The 17,576-nt window shown below is 42.1% G+C and overlaps 1 protein-coding gene across 1 annotated transcript in view; it reads right to left on the bottom strand.

Annotated features, from left to right (window-relative positions):
• The window catches only part of ARHGEF6 (Rac/Cdc42 guanine nucleotide exchange factor 6), a 32,779-nt gene extending 28,723 nt beyond the window's left edge, over positions 1 to 4,056 (bottom strand). Inside the window, exons 1-2 of the mRNA XM_084213247.1 lie at positions 3,966 to 4,056; positions 971 to 1,055 (exon numbers count right to left, since the gene is read on the bottom strand). The gene's annotated coding sequence lies outside the window, so the exon portion shown is untranslated. The remainder of the gene's footprint in view (positions 1 to 970; positions 1,056 to 3,965) is intronic.
• Positions 4,057 to 17,576: the final 13,520 nt, after the last annotated feature.

Below are 17,576 nucleotides of genomic sequence, written 5' to 3'. Positions count from 1 at the left end.
GTAAGCTAAAAGAAAATCCTTCCTATGAAAGTAATGAGTTTTCATTTTGAAATTTACTCCTTTAAACCATCTCAAATGTAACCTGCAAGTGGGAAATGGAACTCTTCTCCTGGTGCTAGACTTTGGTGGGTGTGCAGAAGTCTGTCCTAACCTGCATGTCTTTCTGTCTGTCTCACCTGTATGACAAGAGGCTGTGAACTCTTCCCAGCACCAGGCAGACCTGCTCCTCATCATCTCAGAAAAGAGACTCTGATCCCCTCACTCCTCACCACTGTGCCATTATCACCACCCCCCCGTTGAACTTCTCCTTTCACAGACTATGCAACTGAATATCATTTTAAAGCAATCTGTAGGGAATAGCTACATATCTGGGATGCAATCAGGATAAGGTGATTTTTTTTGCTTCAGCAGCCTACTCCTGCTCCCAGAGATACAGGACAAGCCATCAGCTTGCTTCCCAGATCCAGGAGCCTACTCCATTGAGACAGGGAGAGGAGTGAGAGAAAAACATCAATAGAATTGAATGAGCAACTAGCAACAACATTTATTTTGACATTCAGGAAAGGTATTATGCAGATGAAGCTGTTTTTCTCTTCAGCTTTTTAAAACACAACTCTTTAAAATCTGATATTTGCATTTTGAGAAGTGCATGTTCATTTACATTGAGGATCACTTATGCTGACCTACTTGGAGGCCCCTTAATACTTTATGCTCAAAACTGAGCAGAGGTCCCTCAGCGTCAAGTGATAATTGAGCTCTGCAGAGTGCACACAGTAACTCTGAAACATCACATTTTAACCCAGAGTTGGCAGAAGCCTGAAATGTTAATCCTGCCATCAGTGCTAGCAGCACAATTTGACAACCTCCAGAAATCACCATAAAGTAGGAATTAACAAAAATTTAAAACCAGCCCTTCGTAGACACAAGAAATAGTTTGAAAGGACAACAGAAGAACCCCTTTTTTTCTTACCTTCAGTAGCCTTATTTACAGCTGTTAATGTGCTCAGGACCTTGGAGAACTGATCTCCAGTGTACAAATCATGTGGATCAAACACCTGTGAAAGACGAACTCAGTCAGTTGAGCCCAAAACATCTCACAAAGGCGGCTGGAGCCGCCCATGGTGCTGGAGGGTGACAGTGGGGATTAGGCAGCCCCTACATCTCTACAGGGAAAGGGTGATCATTCAGGGCTGCCAAGTCCCATTTCCTTTACAGCCAGAGAATTCCCGGGGCACCACTGGCAGGCAGTGTGGGAAGGGCAGGGGAACCCAGAAGCACTTGGAGTGTAAGGCTGGGAACAGGGAAGGAATCAGTGCTGTCTGCAGAGCAGAGACTCCTCTGAAAATCACTGAGAAGGTTATTGTTGGCCTTGAGGGAAAGAAAGATTTTGTTGCTATTTTTATAATCGAGAGCTGAAGAGACTGAGGCTGTATGTACAGATCTATGTATAAACACATATTTTCCACAGCAGAATTAACACACATGGAATTTTCTGCTATTGCAATATACAGTTTATTTACACTTTTCTACAGGAAGACAAACCCAGTTATCTTATATTAAAAAATTTTACCCTAAAGAATTTGGTGTTGCTAGTCCTCAATGGTGAAACAGAAATACATGCTTAGCAAGGGCTTATTTTCCATGACTAATAACCTGAACCTTGTACACTTCAGAAATCACCACCAGAACAGCGAGGGCAGTTGGAGTTTCCAAAACACTCTGACCCTCTCTAACATCTGAAAAATGCTTTCAACTGCATACAGACTGTACAAATCCTACCATTAGTGAAGCAAACATAAGGGTTACAAAAAGTCCGTCTGGTTGGTACCACCATGGCACCATCTGCTAATCCCCAAATACATGTTGTCTTGCAGATCGAGACCACAGATACACAAATCCAATGAACAGGAAAGATGATTTTAAAGCTCTCCCGGCAGACACCATCTAATTACAAACACTTTCAACACACTAAAGAGTGTATGCTGCTTAATAAGGACACAAGTCTTACCTTTAGGCTAGTACTGCCCTTTAAAACAGCCCTTTCTTGCATTCCACACAGAGCTCCTTGAGTATGCTTGGCATATTTCAAATAGGAAGGGGACTGTCCACTCTCACAGCCCTGGACGCTTGCAACATCTCCTCCTCTTAAACAGACACACCAGAGCAGCACCAAAGCCCAACACAGACAGTACGAAGGCTGGACTTTGTTGAGAATATGTTTTCAGATTGACTCAGCTACTCAATACTGTGAGACACGTTCTACCCTAAAGAAATTTAATCCATGCTTAGCATGGGGACAGTTTGCTGTCATTACAAATATTTAAACCTGTAGTTCCACAGCTCCGATCACATCTACTGGTCTGCACGTTCCAGAGACATACCCACCTACCTTGGGCTCTTTCTGAGCTATCTATCACCTGCACTCACTTGGGTTTGCTCCTTCGGAGCATTCAAGTCCCATCCCCTCTGCCAGCCAGTTTTCCTGCCCTGCAGTTACAGGCAGCGCCATGCAAGCACAGCCTTCAGCCCTAAGCAGCGACGTTCCCATCTCCATGGAAAGGGAAACGTAACAGAGAGCTCGGGCGTGCGCTGACCCCATTGGCAGCTGCTGCAGCATGGGATGTTACAGCTTCACAAGAGGAGAGTGAACAGCCAGGCTGGGTTGTTTGCATGCATCTCTCTGGTGTGTCATTTTTTCATCCATATCCTTTTTCTTCCACTTCAGTAATTCCAGAAAAATAAAGTCCTGCCTTGAATTAACACCTTTTTTTTCCTAAGGAGCAAAGTAGAAAAATACATCCCAAATCCTTCAATGCAGAGAATAATGCTGGAAGCTCAGAGTCATCAGGCTGACAGTCCAGATGAAAATGGTAGGAAGAAAGATATGCAAAAAATTCTAGCACAAAAGCAAGTAATAACATTTAGAACTTCTTCATGGGGAAATTTTCTGGAACAGCTACTGTGGAACAGTGGCTATGTGGGGTCAGCTACTGTAATGTAAATACATTCTTCAGCTTGTTCCAGAATAAATTCCTCATACAAAAAAGTCCTTATTTATGAGCTAAAATTTACTTTTTCCAGCACAATCCATTGATAATTCCATTCATAGCTAAAAGACAAGCTGCAGCTAGAAGATAAATAGAGGCAGAAAAGGCTTTTCCACTTCTAACACATGGAAGATGAGGTGGATGCAACTAAAACCCCATTTAAATCTACACCAGTCATCTGAGGATCTCCATTAAAACGCTATTCTGACTTCCAGAATCACAGACTGCAGCTCCCCTCGCTAAAACACTCTGGCTGTTTCCGTCAAGCATTGCACCGGGCAAGAGAAGCTCTGCACTGCTGCACCCAGCCTCCGCCACAGGCAGCGATGGGATGAGCAGGAGCCGGTGATTCGCGACCAGAACACCCGGCTCTTTGGGAAGGACGAGAACAGGAGACCCAAACCCGGGTGCGGCTAGCAAGTTACAGCACCCAAAATCCCAGTCTCGCGACGGCAAGCACAGAGAAGTTAGGGAAAGCCGGGTTGTGTTTCGAGTCTGAGCTGTCCACAGTTGGACAGCCCCCAGCTGGGTGCCAAGCCCGAAGCCCGGCGCGGCCGCGACCCCTCCAAACCCGAGGACGGGGCAAGAGCCGCCCGTCCCCCAGCGATGAGGTGCTTCGGGCGCTCGCTGACCCGGCTGCTCCCACTGGACCTGCCTCTGCCTCCAGCGGGAGCGGCGGTGCGGCCGGAGCTCCGCCAGCATCGGCGAGACAGAGCCGGGCGGGCGGTGGGAGCGCCGCTGCCCCCGCGGAGCACCCGGAGCACAAGCACCGTTCCGTCTCCGGGTGCTCTGCTCGGGTGCCGCGGTGCCGTCACCCCCTTCAGCAGGGACACCCGCGGCAGCTGGCCGGAGACACCCCTGCTGAGCGGCTGGGACACCCGCGGGGACCCCCGGGCCATGGAGGCGGTCGGTACTCACGGCGGCGGGCGGGCGGGCGCGCAGCCCCGGGGCATGGCGGCAGCGCGGGCGGTGCTGCGGAGCGGCCGCTGCGGCTCTGACCCGGAGCCGGATCGCGGCGCGGAGAAGGGAAGAGAAGGGAAGGGGAAGTGACAGGCGGTGCCGCCGCCCCGCTCCGCCCCGCCGCTCGCTGCGGGACGCGGCGCGGCCGTGCGGCCGCAGCTCCCTCCGCCGGCCACGGGCCGGAGGCACCAGGAAACGCCCGGAAGAGCAGGAAGCGGATTGCAAAGAGATGGGAAAGAGAAGAAGAGAAAGGCCGGAGGTGGGGGTGAGGGAGGAGGAAAGAAAAGGGAAAGGGGATGGGGAAAAATAAATCAGGGAGGGGAAGGGAAAAGCGGGGAAGGAAAGAGGAAAAGTGAATTAGGAGAAGGAAAGGGAAAGAAGGGAAAATGGAGATAAAAGAAAGGGGGAAAAGGAGGAAAAGAAAAATTTAAAAGGACAGGAAAGCATAGAACAGAAAATGAATACCCACACTATTGGAACCGTAATTGCAGCAGGTTAGCACCACTGTGAAGAGAAACACTGCAGAAGGGCCCATAGATGGGGCACAGTACAGTTGAGGCAGTGAGACATGTCCTCTACTGCCTGTGCTCATCTGTTTGGGGAACATTCTCCTACAGGGAACAGGAAAGTCCCCAGATATTTCAGCACACCAGCAGGCTGCAGTGTGGACAGGGAATGGAGCACTGCACTCATATCCAGGGTGAAGCCCAACTGTCCCAACCCCATGCAGAGACAGATCACACACCTGGAGCCAGGGGTCTGTTCTCTGGTACGCTGGAGACCCATTCTCCAGTGCTTGTGCCTGTTGGTGCTGGGGCAGGAGCTCTTGCTTCTGATGTTAACCAGCTAGGAGAGGTAATGTCACTTTGGAGTGAAGCCAAAGCAGAGCAGGTTTTGGGAGTGCATGGATGGGGAGCTAAAAGGGTGATGATCTCTCACCTGCTCTCCCATGCCTTCAATGCAGGTAGTTTGTTGGAGGTTGCAGGCACCTCCAATAGCACAAATAACCTCTGTGCTGCCTGTGATGGGTAATTACCCTCTGCATATTCTGCCATTGTTCTGGACAGCCAGGTTTAATCCAGCTATTGATTTATCTTGCATATACTGTTCTTAGTTCACAAAATTCAGACCTTGCCAGAAGTTTTGTAGTTAATAACAAAAAAATGAGGCTGCTGAATGAAGGTCTTGTGCTTCTTCACTAGCAAATGATGCTTAGCTATTGATCTACTGTTGTTACATGCACATCGGTGTCAAGAGCAAAAGCAAAGTTCCCATTTTGTCATCAAGAACAAGCTAGGCCAGGAGCCTTCTATGATTTTTCTCTTTAGTCATGATCTCTTCCCTGTCTCTTCTACACTAGACTCCACCTGGCCATCACGACAGAACTTTGTTGTCCACTTTCCAACTCAACCCACCAGCATCCAAGCTGGCATTGCCTTAGCAGTGCTCACTCACTGGACCAGCTCTTGGGTCAGATACACAGCTCAGATGTTGAAGCCACAGTGTAAATGCATGTAAAGAATTTCTGCACTGTTCCTCAGTCCAAACCATGAAAGAATCCACTAAGGACACTTAAGCTCCAATGAAGTGCCCATGTCTTTTGCCTAGTCCTTTGCCTCAGCAGAGCTGGGTTGACTGATATTCTTACAACCTGGATCAAATTCTAGCACTGAAAAGCCGTTGGAAAGTTTTGGACACAGTCTCATTTTTTCACCTCATTAAAACATTTGCCTGGTTAGAAGGATGGGGTGATTCCCCTGCTTGCCATCTCTTTTAGGACTAACACACATGAAACAGCAAAAGATTTCAGGCTTCAGTCCTGGGCTGAAGCTAAGGAACTGTTTTTGTTATTTATACTCTGCAATGAGGTGGATTCTTCCAGCTCACACCACCAGCCTGTAGAATGGCTCCACTTTAATGGAGCCAGCTTATAGCAGGAAGGTCAGTGTCTTTCTACCCCTATGTCCAAATGTTTCACTGCACCTGTAAACAAGAGAAGTTGCTGTTTGCCTCACTGTGTCTTTCTTCCACTTCCTGAGTTACCAGGACAACAAAGGGTAGGAGGGAAGTGCGTATGTTAAGCTCTGAAAGAGTAACCTCTATGCATTCCCTCCTACTGGCAAGCAGGGTGTGTTTCAGTGGGAGGTGGGACTTGAATTTCCACCAAAAGCTGCTGGAAATCCTACCCTCCACACTGACCACCCTTCCTGCATGCTGGCCATGTCCAGTGCAATGGTGTATTACATGGCAGCTGCACAAACAACCATGACAAAAGCAAATGGAAGGTAGAGTACAATTAAGCCAAGGGATGCCAGGGGAGCATGCTAATGTCATGTTTCAGATTCCCCAGGATGAGGTCCTTTTGTACAAGTTAGCATCCAGAAAGTAATGAACTCCCATTTTCCTCAAAATACCCTCCTTTTTTCACATCTGCATAAGGAACAGAATATTTGACCTTAACATACCCTTGTCAGTCTCAAAACAGAAGTGGCTCAAGTCCAGCCCTAGGGTACTTCTTCACATCTAAAAAGCAAGCGTTCACTGTGGCATTTGGAGAAAGGCAGAATTTGAGAGAACCATCAGGGTTTGCTTTCCATATCCATGGTCAGGGTAAGCAGCAGGATGGCTGGCACAGAATTAAAACGTACTAAGCCCAGACCTTGTTACTCTTTCCTCAGGCTATGTTGCTGAGGCAGAACAGAACCCTATTCTGTGCTCATGTTCCTTTTACCTAATACCTGATCACTGCAAGTTAAATGCTGATAGATCTTGGAAGCAGAAGGTTCTCTGCCTGTTCTGATGCTCCAGACACGCTTCCAGAGTAAACCCTCTCCTAAAGGTCAATGGCCCTTTCCAAGGCAAACTAGGAATCAGGTTTGAGGAAGGATCACCGGTAGGAATGCTGCTCAGAGTCTCCTTGTCAAGATGTTCCAAACAGAGCAGCTTTTAGAAGGAACAGATGGCAGAGGATTTGCCTGAGAGGACTCAGAAAAGCTGGCAACAAGGGAGAAGAGTCGGAAGGAAGCATAAGCACTCTGCCTGTGCCATGCCTTGCCCACCACCTCAGCTGTCCTACCTTGAGCCTTCTGCACGAGCCTACAGAGGAGCTAGGAAAAAGCAAAATTCATGTCTTGGTGTTCTAATATGACAATATTATGCAAAAGAAAAAACCAAGAAATTTTTGTCATTTCACTTCAAAATTTAAACTCGAGCTAGAGAGGTTTGAGTTTTTATCCAGCTTTTGAAGTCTCCTCTCACAGCAAACAGGAGAGGCACACATGAGCAAGGGAAGCTACTGAAGGCTCAGAATATTTCAAAGATGAAGTGGGTTATACATCAGAAGAAAAAAAAAGCCAGAAACCTTGACTTTATTAAAGCCAATGAAGAAAAGGCACATGGAGGATCAGAGGAACACCTAGAGATGGACACACTATGTTGCCTCTTCTGAGTATCTGAAAATTGAGGAATGTGACTCCAATATTGCAGAATAAGCTTCAAAGCTATGAGATGGCACTTCACAACAAGTGAGGACTATTCTCCTCTCCTACCTTTTAGATGTTTAAGATTCCCATTTTTAAAAATACCTTCCACCACAACCATTTTATTATTGGTTTGAAAACAGAAAACTAAACTCTCAGAAAAATGGAGGAAATCACATCGTCAATGCCAGAAGACTAGTGATTTCTGATGCAATAGGCCTTCAGGGATTATAAGTCTCTCTCTCTATATATATGGTCTTAAGACTGCTATTGCAGCAGGCTCCAAGAAATGCATCACTGGGCAACAAAAGACCAGGGAGACAGCTCTGGAATGAGCACATTTTCATGATGCTTAGCTAAAAAGCTCTAAAGAGAAGAAAGGCCCTTTTCTTGATTAGATCTTCAAAGGAAAAAACACAGGAACAGAGCTATTGTGAGCTGGACTTTTCTCACTGTAGTGCATGAATATTCTGTATAATGCCCAAGGATTCTATCCCTGCTTCTGGCAGACTTTGTCTTCAGAAAAATTTTTTCCACAATCTTGAGCATATTTCAAACAAGGTAGTTACAGGTTTCTTTTTTTTTTTTACTGTAGGAATTTAAGTGTGACACAAAAGTCTTTAGATAGTAACAAATTCGATGGCAAAATTAATTGAACTCTGAAGTGATTTCATTTAGACTCTGATATTGCAAATATGAGCTATGATTAAGCATAAGAATCTACAGAGATAGGATCAGGAACAGTCAAAAGATAGGTATCTTTTGACTTCATTAGGATTATTTTTTTTGTGTAAGGAACAATTTAATATGTGTTTTGCAGAATCTTACACAACAGTTGCAGGGGATGAAAAAATAGTGCAGTATTAAGAATATTTCACCTTCCCATTAAAGTGGCGCTAAAATGTGAAATTCCTTCTAGTAATGAAAAAAAAAAATTATGAACAGGTACAGGTTGAAGTCTGTTTAAACAGATCTCCTGTTACTGCTGCATGCTTTGTCTCAGAAGATGAGAATCTGTTAAGCTCACAGTTAAAACACTGTTTCCAAATTGCCCAGACTGAATATTAAATCATCCATGCTCTGATTTATGTGATTAATACAAAAGATGACTAATTGATACCAACTTTTTCCCTCTGATATCTGGCTTCCTTTGAGAAAGCTGATCAAACTGGCATGTTACAATAAAGGAAAGGATCTAAGTTGACTTACCTCCACTTTCAGAAGTGCGCAGCCTTTCAAGAACTCTTGAATATTACTGATGCAATCAGCTTCATTTTTAGGCTCCAGGCAATACTAAAGAAAGAAAATCCACTGATCTCACTGCATTGCCTGTACTGAGAAGGCCTGCATGAATATTGACATGTGCCTTTTATACTGAATTAGGGAAGCTTCTTCAGGGGGCGGGTGGGGGTGGCAGGCAAGCTGTTGAAGCAGGAAGAAAGCCACTGGAGGAAGTGATGCACACATAGAAACTGTCGGCATCTTGTTTTGAATGCCAGCATATGACAGTGCCCTAACTGACAGTGGGAAATTGATGACCTTTAACAACATGCTGCCCCAAATCACCACAAGTAAGAAAAAGATAAGGTGCTAGCAAAATTGATTTCAGCATAATGAAAGGCTCCCAACAACCTGTTGTGCAGTTGCTTTTTTAAAAGCTTCTCTTCTGTGTTGCCAGCTCCTATCTCTCATTGGACTCCTTCCCTTTTTCTTCTCCTTCAGATTCTTATCACACTTTTGGACTGTGAATACACGCCTTGTCAAACTGTAACAAGAGCATTCACATGGCTTCAGTACCAACGGATTTGCTGGTCTTGGGACAGATCAAATGGCACAGATGGAAGTGTTATTTGCTTATTCCAGTTCCAATCTGCTTCTCCAGTGCATTACTGACTAACAAAGCATTTTGCAGTAAGAGTTCTGAAAGAGTAAATATATTTAGTTCTAATTAATTATATTGATGTAAATACTGACACACTGCAAATCCTTATATTTAAAATCAAGATATTCTGATCTCTGTTAGGCCAAGTATTTCCTGCCACTGACTGAACGTGGGTAAGTGAGTCAACTGCAACTTTGCAGGGTTTTTTCTGGATGTGGAAACAAAATCAAGGAACCAAAGCTAGAATCATAACTGGCTCTCAATTAGAAAATTAAATGTAAAATACCTCTCCCTGAAGCTCCTTGCTCCTCTCACCAGAGTAACTGGGCCTCAGAATGTCCAGGGCAGGGTTTCATTGAGCAGAGCTCTGTCTCAGCATAGCAAAGTACATCAGAAAGCATTACCTTTTCTGCAGATCCCGGAAGAAGCCGATTAATGAGTTTGCAAAGCACAGTTCCATCTTTCAGAGAAGTTTTCAGGAACCCCTCTGGATCATCCACTATTTTCTTAGGGGAATTTAAGACTCCTAGTGAAATAAGCCACGTTACAATCTGTTCTTCTGGATTCATGGCGGAGAGCTCTGCCACCAGAGCTGTTCTGTACAACAGCGTACTGGAACCCACATCCGTGATTACATCTTCCTGCTGCAGCTCAAGTGTGAAACTACCTTTTTTTTTTTTTTTTTGGCTTGGTACAGAAACCAAATCTTAGAACTAAAAGAAGTTACTCTAAGGTACAAAATTCTTGTCAAAATAAAGTTTCTAACACTCAGCAGGAAACAGGGAAAGAAGATTGTTAACTACATCTTTGCAAAATTATTGAAAATGCAAGCATTTTATATCAATAGTTATTACACCAAAAATATCTCACATAGGGACTTCCCCCTTGTGACAACTGGCACCCTATCACCTAGTAAATTTAGTCTGAACTTAAGGTTATCACACAAAGAAATAAATTTCTTAATACTGTAAATAATGATTAATTTCTAGTGTTAAAACAGAATTCACAGTGGTGATGTTTTGGAGGTATGCAGGACTAAATAGAGATTTTCAACTTTATGTGGCAAACCGAATTATAAAAATTGCCTTTTACAGTAGTTTTCTATTGTCTGATTTTTGAAAATAAATTCTTATCATGCACTTTATGCATGAATAATGCCTCTCTTCAACTTCTGTGTGGAAGTCCACATATAATCCAAAATGGTTATTAAGAAGATGATAATATCTCAAAACAATTATCTGGTTAACTTCAAAAAGGTCAGGAATTTAGTCATCCAAAGCTGAGAATAAAATCCCCAACTATTTACTTGTCTTATTAAAATGTCCCTTACTACCACCACTACAGGATCTACTGAAGGTAGTTTTCCATCCTGCCCAGGGCAGTATTAACCATCACTACTTATCACAGCAAGTTAAAAAAGTCCAGTCATCTTTAGAACTATCCTTTCACCAGAACAGATGGAAATTGAAGCAATTCTGTTGATGATGAAGCTGGAACATCATGGCTTGAAGAATCCAACAGGAACAAAGTATCCTAGAGACCAGAATTTCTTGGTTACAGTGTTCTGAGCCAATTCCTACCGTGTTACTTAAAGCAGCTTTCAAGAACCCACTGTTACCAAACCGATGATTTAAAGGGTGGGGAAAAATAGAGCAGCAGAATGATAAATTGTACACAGTAAATGGGCATGGTTTTGCCTCTACTTTGCAAGTTTTATGACTGGTACTGGGACCTACCAATGGACCAATTTTAAGAGCCACCAGTAAATAAGAACTGTCCTTTCAGGGCTAGACACAATTCTGACCTTTTTCAGGACTCTGGGATGAGTTCCCGGTCTCTGTAGTGTGGAAATACTCATAACACATGCCTGCAGGCACTGTGATTAAAGTGGGCTACAGGTCAATCACAGCTCACTGCTCTATTATGACTAACTGGCAATTCAGTTGTTTTGGGTTTTTTTTCCAGTTGTCATGAGCACTACTGCTTTGCAGAAGGAAGTACATACAGTATCCCTAATTTCATAATTCTTTTTTCAAATCTGTAGGTAGCCAAAACAACTAGTAATGCTCATTTATCAATGGGGACATGCATTTGGATATAGAAGACACCTCAGTCACCTCATCAGAACACATCAGTTTCTGATGTAAAGAGAAATACTTCCAACACTGGGAGAATTGCACACCTGCTTCATTGAAGTCAGTGTTACAAACCAGAACACCCAAGTACTTCACCCACTCCCTCCTCTAAAGGAAACCTTTGGTGCAGATGGGCAGGTTTAGTTTTATGATTATTTCACATGCAGCTGCTGCAGCCAAGGAGATATTAATGTCTGCAACTACAATTAAATGAAAGTACTTCCCACATCTTGAACACTTACCAACTGCTTGAAAGACCTGCAGATATATTCACAAAGTCCAAAAATTAATGGAGTTTTTGATTAGCCACTTCAATCCCAACCTCACATCCTTTAGAATTCTTTCTAAACACATCCCAGCTTGTTTACCCACTTCCACACCAAAATTAATTCTGTGGCAAACCCAGGGTATGAAGGTAGAGCCACTAAGGAAGGAACAGTGTCTGGTCTGGTTCTTTGGAAAGACTTCACCTTTGTCTATTTGCTGACAGCAACGAATCAAGTGAATCGTTGATCATCTCTTGCAGAGTCAACTTAGTTAAAAAAAACTTATTTACAGCCTGGTTTATACCACAGCATTATTTTAAAGGGGGTGACTACCCAACTACCAAGTGACTCTGGCAGCATACACATCAGAACAGCACAGTGACAGGAGCAAGGTAAGATGAGCAGTCACATATTCAGAAACCATTTTTGATTGGTTCTTCTTGTACTCACGCATACTTAAGTAATTCACTTTTTTCCAGCAGAGGGAAAATATTCAACCACAAAGAACAGCACTGGAGTATTTGTCTGCTGCAGCATCTACTGATACATTTCAACTGGTAGCTTTCAATGACAAAGTTTGACTCTGTGCATGAGCTAATACTGTAGATCAGGGAAGATTCTCATGAATTAGGATTTCAGGCAGGAAGTGATCATACAGTAGCTGCCATTTTGGCATTACACTTTAGGAAGGATGATCCAGTTCAGCCTGAACAGCAGCGCTCAACACTATAAACTAACGCTGAAAAATAGTACAGAATGTTACTCCTTGTGGAAGAGATACTGAGATCACTTTGTAACAATAACCTTACAAGATGTCACCCTAGTGATCTTGACCACCATCCAAGTGTCTCTGAGAAGAATATGTTTTTCTTTTAAATTAGACAATAAAACCCAAACCCATAATACTTGTTAACAGTAAATTTATTTGCCCTGGGAAATACTGCAATTCTAGCTATCTGCCACACAGATTTACTCCTAGAATCTGCAGCCCGTAACTAAGTTTAAAGTGATATCCTCACCCCAAAAGTAAAATTTTAAAGCTCTAGACAAGGTATGCATGCTCTTCCTTTAGCTACTCATTATGAACTGAGGGTCGTTTAAATGAGATCAATTTATGTCTATCACAGAAGTCAGTATAAATTTTATTATCCACGATTTTTTATGAGTTTTCTACATGAAATACCAATGCTGGAGGATTCCTCTCACATACATTGGCCCATCAACATGTATGTAAGAGAAAAATGCATCAAAATCAAGACAAAGTTTTGAAGGAAGCACCAAGATGTCCAGTGTTCATAGAGGAACACTAATCATTCTGGCCATACATCACTAACATGTCTCAGTACATCAACACTCCCCTCCTCTCATCCAGGTTGGGACAAAACTGTTAATGGAATATAGCAGAACTTTCCGTGGTTTGGTGAAGTCCTCTGTGTTCAAGTGAACTAAGACTTACTTCTGTGTAACTTGCTCTTTTTACCAGCATAAATGGCAAGCACACACATAAAAGGCAAGCAAAGTATTTTGCTGCTGTAGGATATGTGTGCAACGAGCAATGAACCAGCTCACTCTGGACTGTTGGAAGGTGCGAGCTATGGCAGACAGCAGTTGGCTTCCACCAGAAATTTTATGTATGTCCAAGAGATTGGTAGTGCTATTTTCAAAGGCAACTACTCAATGCTTACACGTTCCTCTAGAAAATGGTGAGCAACACTACATTTAAAAGCCAGGCTGTATCAGTTGTCATCTGTTATCCTTTGATTTTCCAATGCACATCCATTGCTGCACTGCCACCTTCTAGTCACCGTAGCTGGAAAAAGGAAATGTAAGTTAGTACCTTCTCAGAAGCCAAGAGACAAAAATGCTAGATTATCTTTACATTCATTTTATATATACAGTTAGTACATTTGGATTGTATTTGATCTGTTCCAACAGTATGAAAGCACATCAATAGCTAACTACAATAATCAAAATGCCCCGAGGACAACCTGTATTAATGCACACTGCTTGTATCACCTTCTCCAGGGCAGGTACTAAGTACCGCAATTCCTGAGTGAATTCCCCCTTCAAATTCTACTAGCCACAAAATTCCACCTGCTCTTGATAATCTCAGCATGATACTCAGGAGTTCTGTAATACGCTGGTACACATACTGGTATTAATCTGTAAGTAATAATGTGCTATCAATAAAACCAAACTTGTAATCAAGGGAAGGTATACAGCTGGCAATTCCATTTGCACCCTGATTTTCCACAAGGCTATTATTACCCTCCTTGCCACAAGATCTATTTACTGCTCCCTTAACATTGGTACCATGCCTGTTAAGAATCTGGAAACATTTAGAAGCTGAAAAGAAGGCTGATAGAGTGTGCTTTTGTCTCTATTACCTGTATTTATTACAACATGGTCACAACAGATTTACTAAACTGAAAAAAGGCACCTTTTTTTTTTTTTTATAAAGGGAAGCTTTTTCACTTTTCAAGAATAATTAAGCTTCAGCTTCCCAGCTAACAGAGAGAACTGAGGTGCACACTGAAGTTTAAAACGTTCTGACAATCTATATGATGATTTGTCAGTATCTTCTGAAGTCTCTTAGAACATTGCATTAAAGACAGCATCTCATCTCTTCGTTAGAGAATTTAAGACCTATATCTGTGTCAAAGTATAAATTTAAAAACTGACTCCTGGTGGTTTTTTGCAGGTGGGTGGGGAAATGAAGGGGAAATGCTACTTTTAGACCTATTTCCCTAATCCACTTTAGCGGCACACTTGTGACATCAGCGATTTTTGAATGAAAAAGGTTCAATTTTCTTAACTTTTAGAAACACCTATTGTGAAGTGTCCTTTCAGGAAGACTCTAATTTAAATATTTCAACAGTCACATCTTAAAAGGAAAACAAAGACAAAGACAGCATTTGCTGGTTGAAATTTTATCAAGCGTCAGGAAAATACAAAGCTGGTAGGGCAGTAGCTTCTATTTTGTTTAACTCCATGCATCCCCTGAACAGAAAACACTCATGATGATTCTGTATTTTATCTGAAACACATTCCAATACCCTGAAACAAAGCACATTTTTCCTTTATTATCAAGGTAACAGCAGCAATTTATCAGGAGTATTAAAACATTATTAGCATATTCTGACAAGGGCAGTTACTGAACTGCTGTTACTGACACTCTTGAAGGAGAATGAATTGTAACCCAGCTGAGGATACAAACATCACACAGTATACAATAGAACCTATCCTTCCCACAAAATAGAATCTCCCTCCTAACAGTGACCAGCTATGAGATAAACCAAATATACATACTACAGCTTTTTCTTTTTTACCATTTTAAAGTTGTTCTTGAAAGTAGAATTTGAAACTAACAGCAAAATAGGTTCTTACATTTACACTGACAATAGAGAATTACATAAGAGAGCACACGTGCTTCTTTACATAAATGCTTCTCTCAGTAAAGGTAGTTAGTTGTCCTTTTCCTTTAATCTGTACTAGTTTTTATCAAGTTCTGCACACACTTGAAGTTACTTCCATTTTTTTACAAGCAATTATTTAGTAGAGAAATTTTCTTTTCCAGAAAACTAGATTAATGACAGCCACTACCACTCTTCTTCTTCTGAGTTTTCAGAGAAACAGGATCAAGTCCCACTTTCACATAAAATCCAAAGACAACTGCTCTTGAATCTTCTTGAAAACTTATTTTAATAGCGTAGGCTTTAGACCCACAAAACACAGCTGTTCTACAGTCTCAAACCATTCTGGAGGTACCTGAATTCTACAGCTTAATGCCAGGACCTCTGCAGAGATCAATTCCTAATCCAAGATTATACTCCCTCTAATTGCTAATCCTGCACATTTAACAAGACTGATTAAATGTTGATACTAACATTTATTATTACAACTCTGATTTTTATGGTCTGCTCTTATAAAAATTCATCCTCAGCACTTTCTGCCACATGACCTGAAGTGCAGTTGTTAACAGGTTTTCTTTAGCTGTACTCAAATTGTCCCTGTTTTTGCAGACAAGTAGTGTCTTGCCACCATTCCTAAGCTGGTTGGTTTACAACCTTCTTAAGCCTCCTCCTCCAAAATTTAAACAGAAGTCAAAAACAACACTTAGCCATAAAGAACATCCATTCAAACCTACGAACACAATGACGAGGGAACTTCCTTGCAGCTATTACACTGCTGTAATATTTACCTTACGTATTGGTACAGGCACCACTCATCTCTGCCGTCAACAGATGAACCAGCACTACAAGTTATCCCCCTGCAATTAAGAGAAGATACAACAAATTGAGAAAAATATGTTTTACAGCACAAGCTAAACTACAGTAACTGCCCCCATTTCAAAACAATGGCACAAGTTAGGTTTGCAGATTATTTGGTTGCAAGTTTTTACTACTTCTTTTAATGATGGAGGATTCACTCACTGGCTTGGAATGGACTGGAATAGCTTAGAGAAAGGTTGCATGGCTTATGGATTCTCATTCCTTTTCAATGGTGCACTGCCATGTTAAATCCATAAATTGAATGACAAAATTTACTGAGGACTAAACAGTAATACAAAGGTTTTGGTTTGTGGTTTGGTTTTTTTTTTTAGTTGGAGGTCTTCATGTTTACTATATTCAAGAGTATCTTTTGAACTTCATGGCTTCACCCAAGTTATAATAACTTGCCACAGGCTCTGCCACATGCATCCCTGGGTATCCCTGCAACGCAGTGTCAAACTAAACAGGCAACACACTAAACATCAAGTCTGCATTTCTTGCTTCCAACTCCCAATAGTTGAGCTGGTATTTCTTAATCTAAACCAATTCCTGACTTCACAAGGCTTAAATTTTGTTAACATGCTGCATGTGCAGCCTCTTTAAGCATCTTCACTGAGAGATACTGGCCACAAAATACCCCTCCCCACACTACATGGCAATACTGTGTCTACAGTGAGCTGCATTACAGCTTTAGTTTCAAAGCTGGTGCCATAAATGCTTTTATCCAAGGACTGTTGAATTTGGAGAGTTTCTAATGTATTGGGGATTTTCTTTTTTTTTTTTCTTTAATCTAGACAGCACTTCCATTGCCATGACATGCAGCTTGTCTTACTGTACAAGAAGGTAACTTGTTTCAATTTTGACTAAGACTGAAAAACTAGTTTACTTTGCTTACCATCTTTGCTGTTTCACAGGCATTTGATGCTCTTAATCAGCTGTGGAATGCTGAAAGATTCACTTATTTTAGGAAGCCATAAGCCTTTCAGAAGTTGGAGAGAAAGACTTCTTTGCTTATCTTATTTTCTCCTTTGGAATCAAAGATGTTCCTTTAAAAGTGAAACACTACAGAGTTGCAAAAATTTGAAACAGTGTGAGTAAGCATCGATTTGCAGCTTCTTTGATGGAACTGGTCAATGGTTTGCGGATTGTTGTTTTTTTAACAGTATGTTGTAGCTGACTTACATGAACATGATTTTTTTGCAGGGGAGACCTTTTTAAACTCCCCCTGAAACAGTAGGAAGGCAGAATATAGTATTATCCACTTGCTTTTTCGCCTTAAGTGACTGAAATCCTCTATTTTTCTTTACACAAGGATCTGAAGGCATTTTGTACTGGGAATACTGTGACTTCAAATTCTAGGCACAACTGAGCTTTATGTGGAATCATCCCCACCACCCTCCAAATCACAAGCAATACTTTCAGAATTAGATGCTGAGCATGTAGAGCAATCCATCTCCATGTTAGATGGTTGGATGTTGTGCGGAAGATCTTAAGAACAGCTTGTTCCATTCATGACGAAAATCAGATGGAAGTGTG

The sequence above is a fragment of the Fringilla coelebs genome (genome assembly GCF_963513975.1).
Source record: "Fringilla coelebs genome assembly, chromosome: 11".
Taxonomy (NCBI): domain Eukaryota; kingdom Metazoa; phylum Chordata; class Aves; order Passeriformes; family Fringillidae; genus Fringilla; species Fringilla coelebs.
Note: the sequence above shows the minus strand (reverse complement) of the source record. Positions and strands in the feature narration are given on the sequence as shown.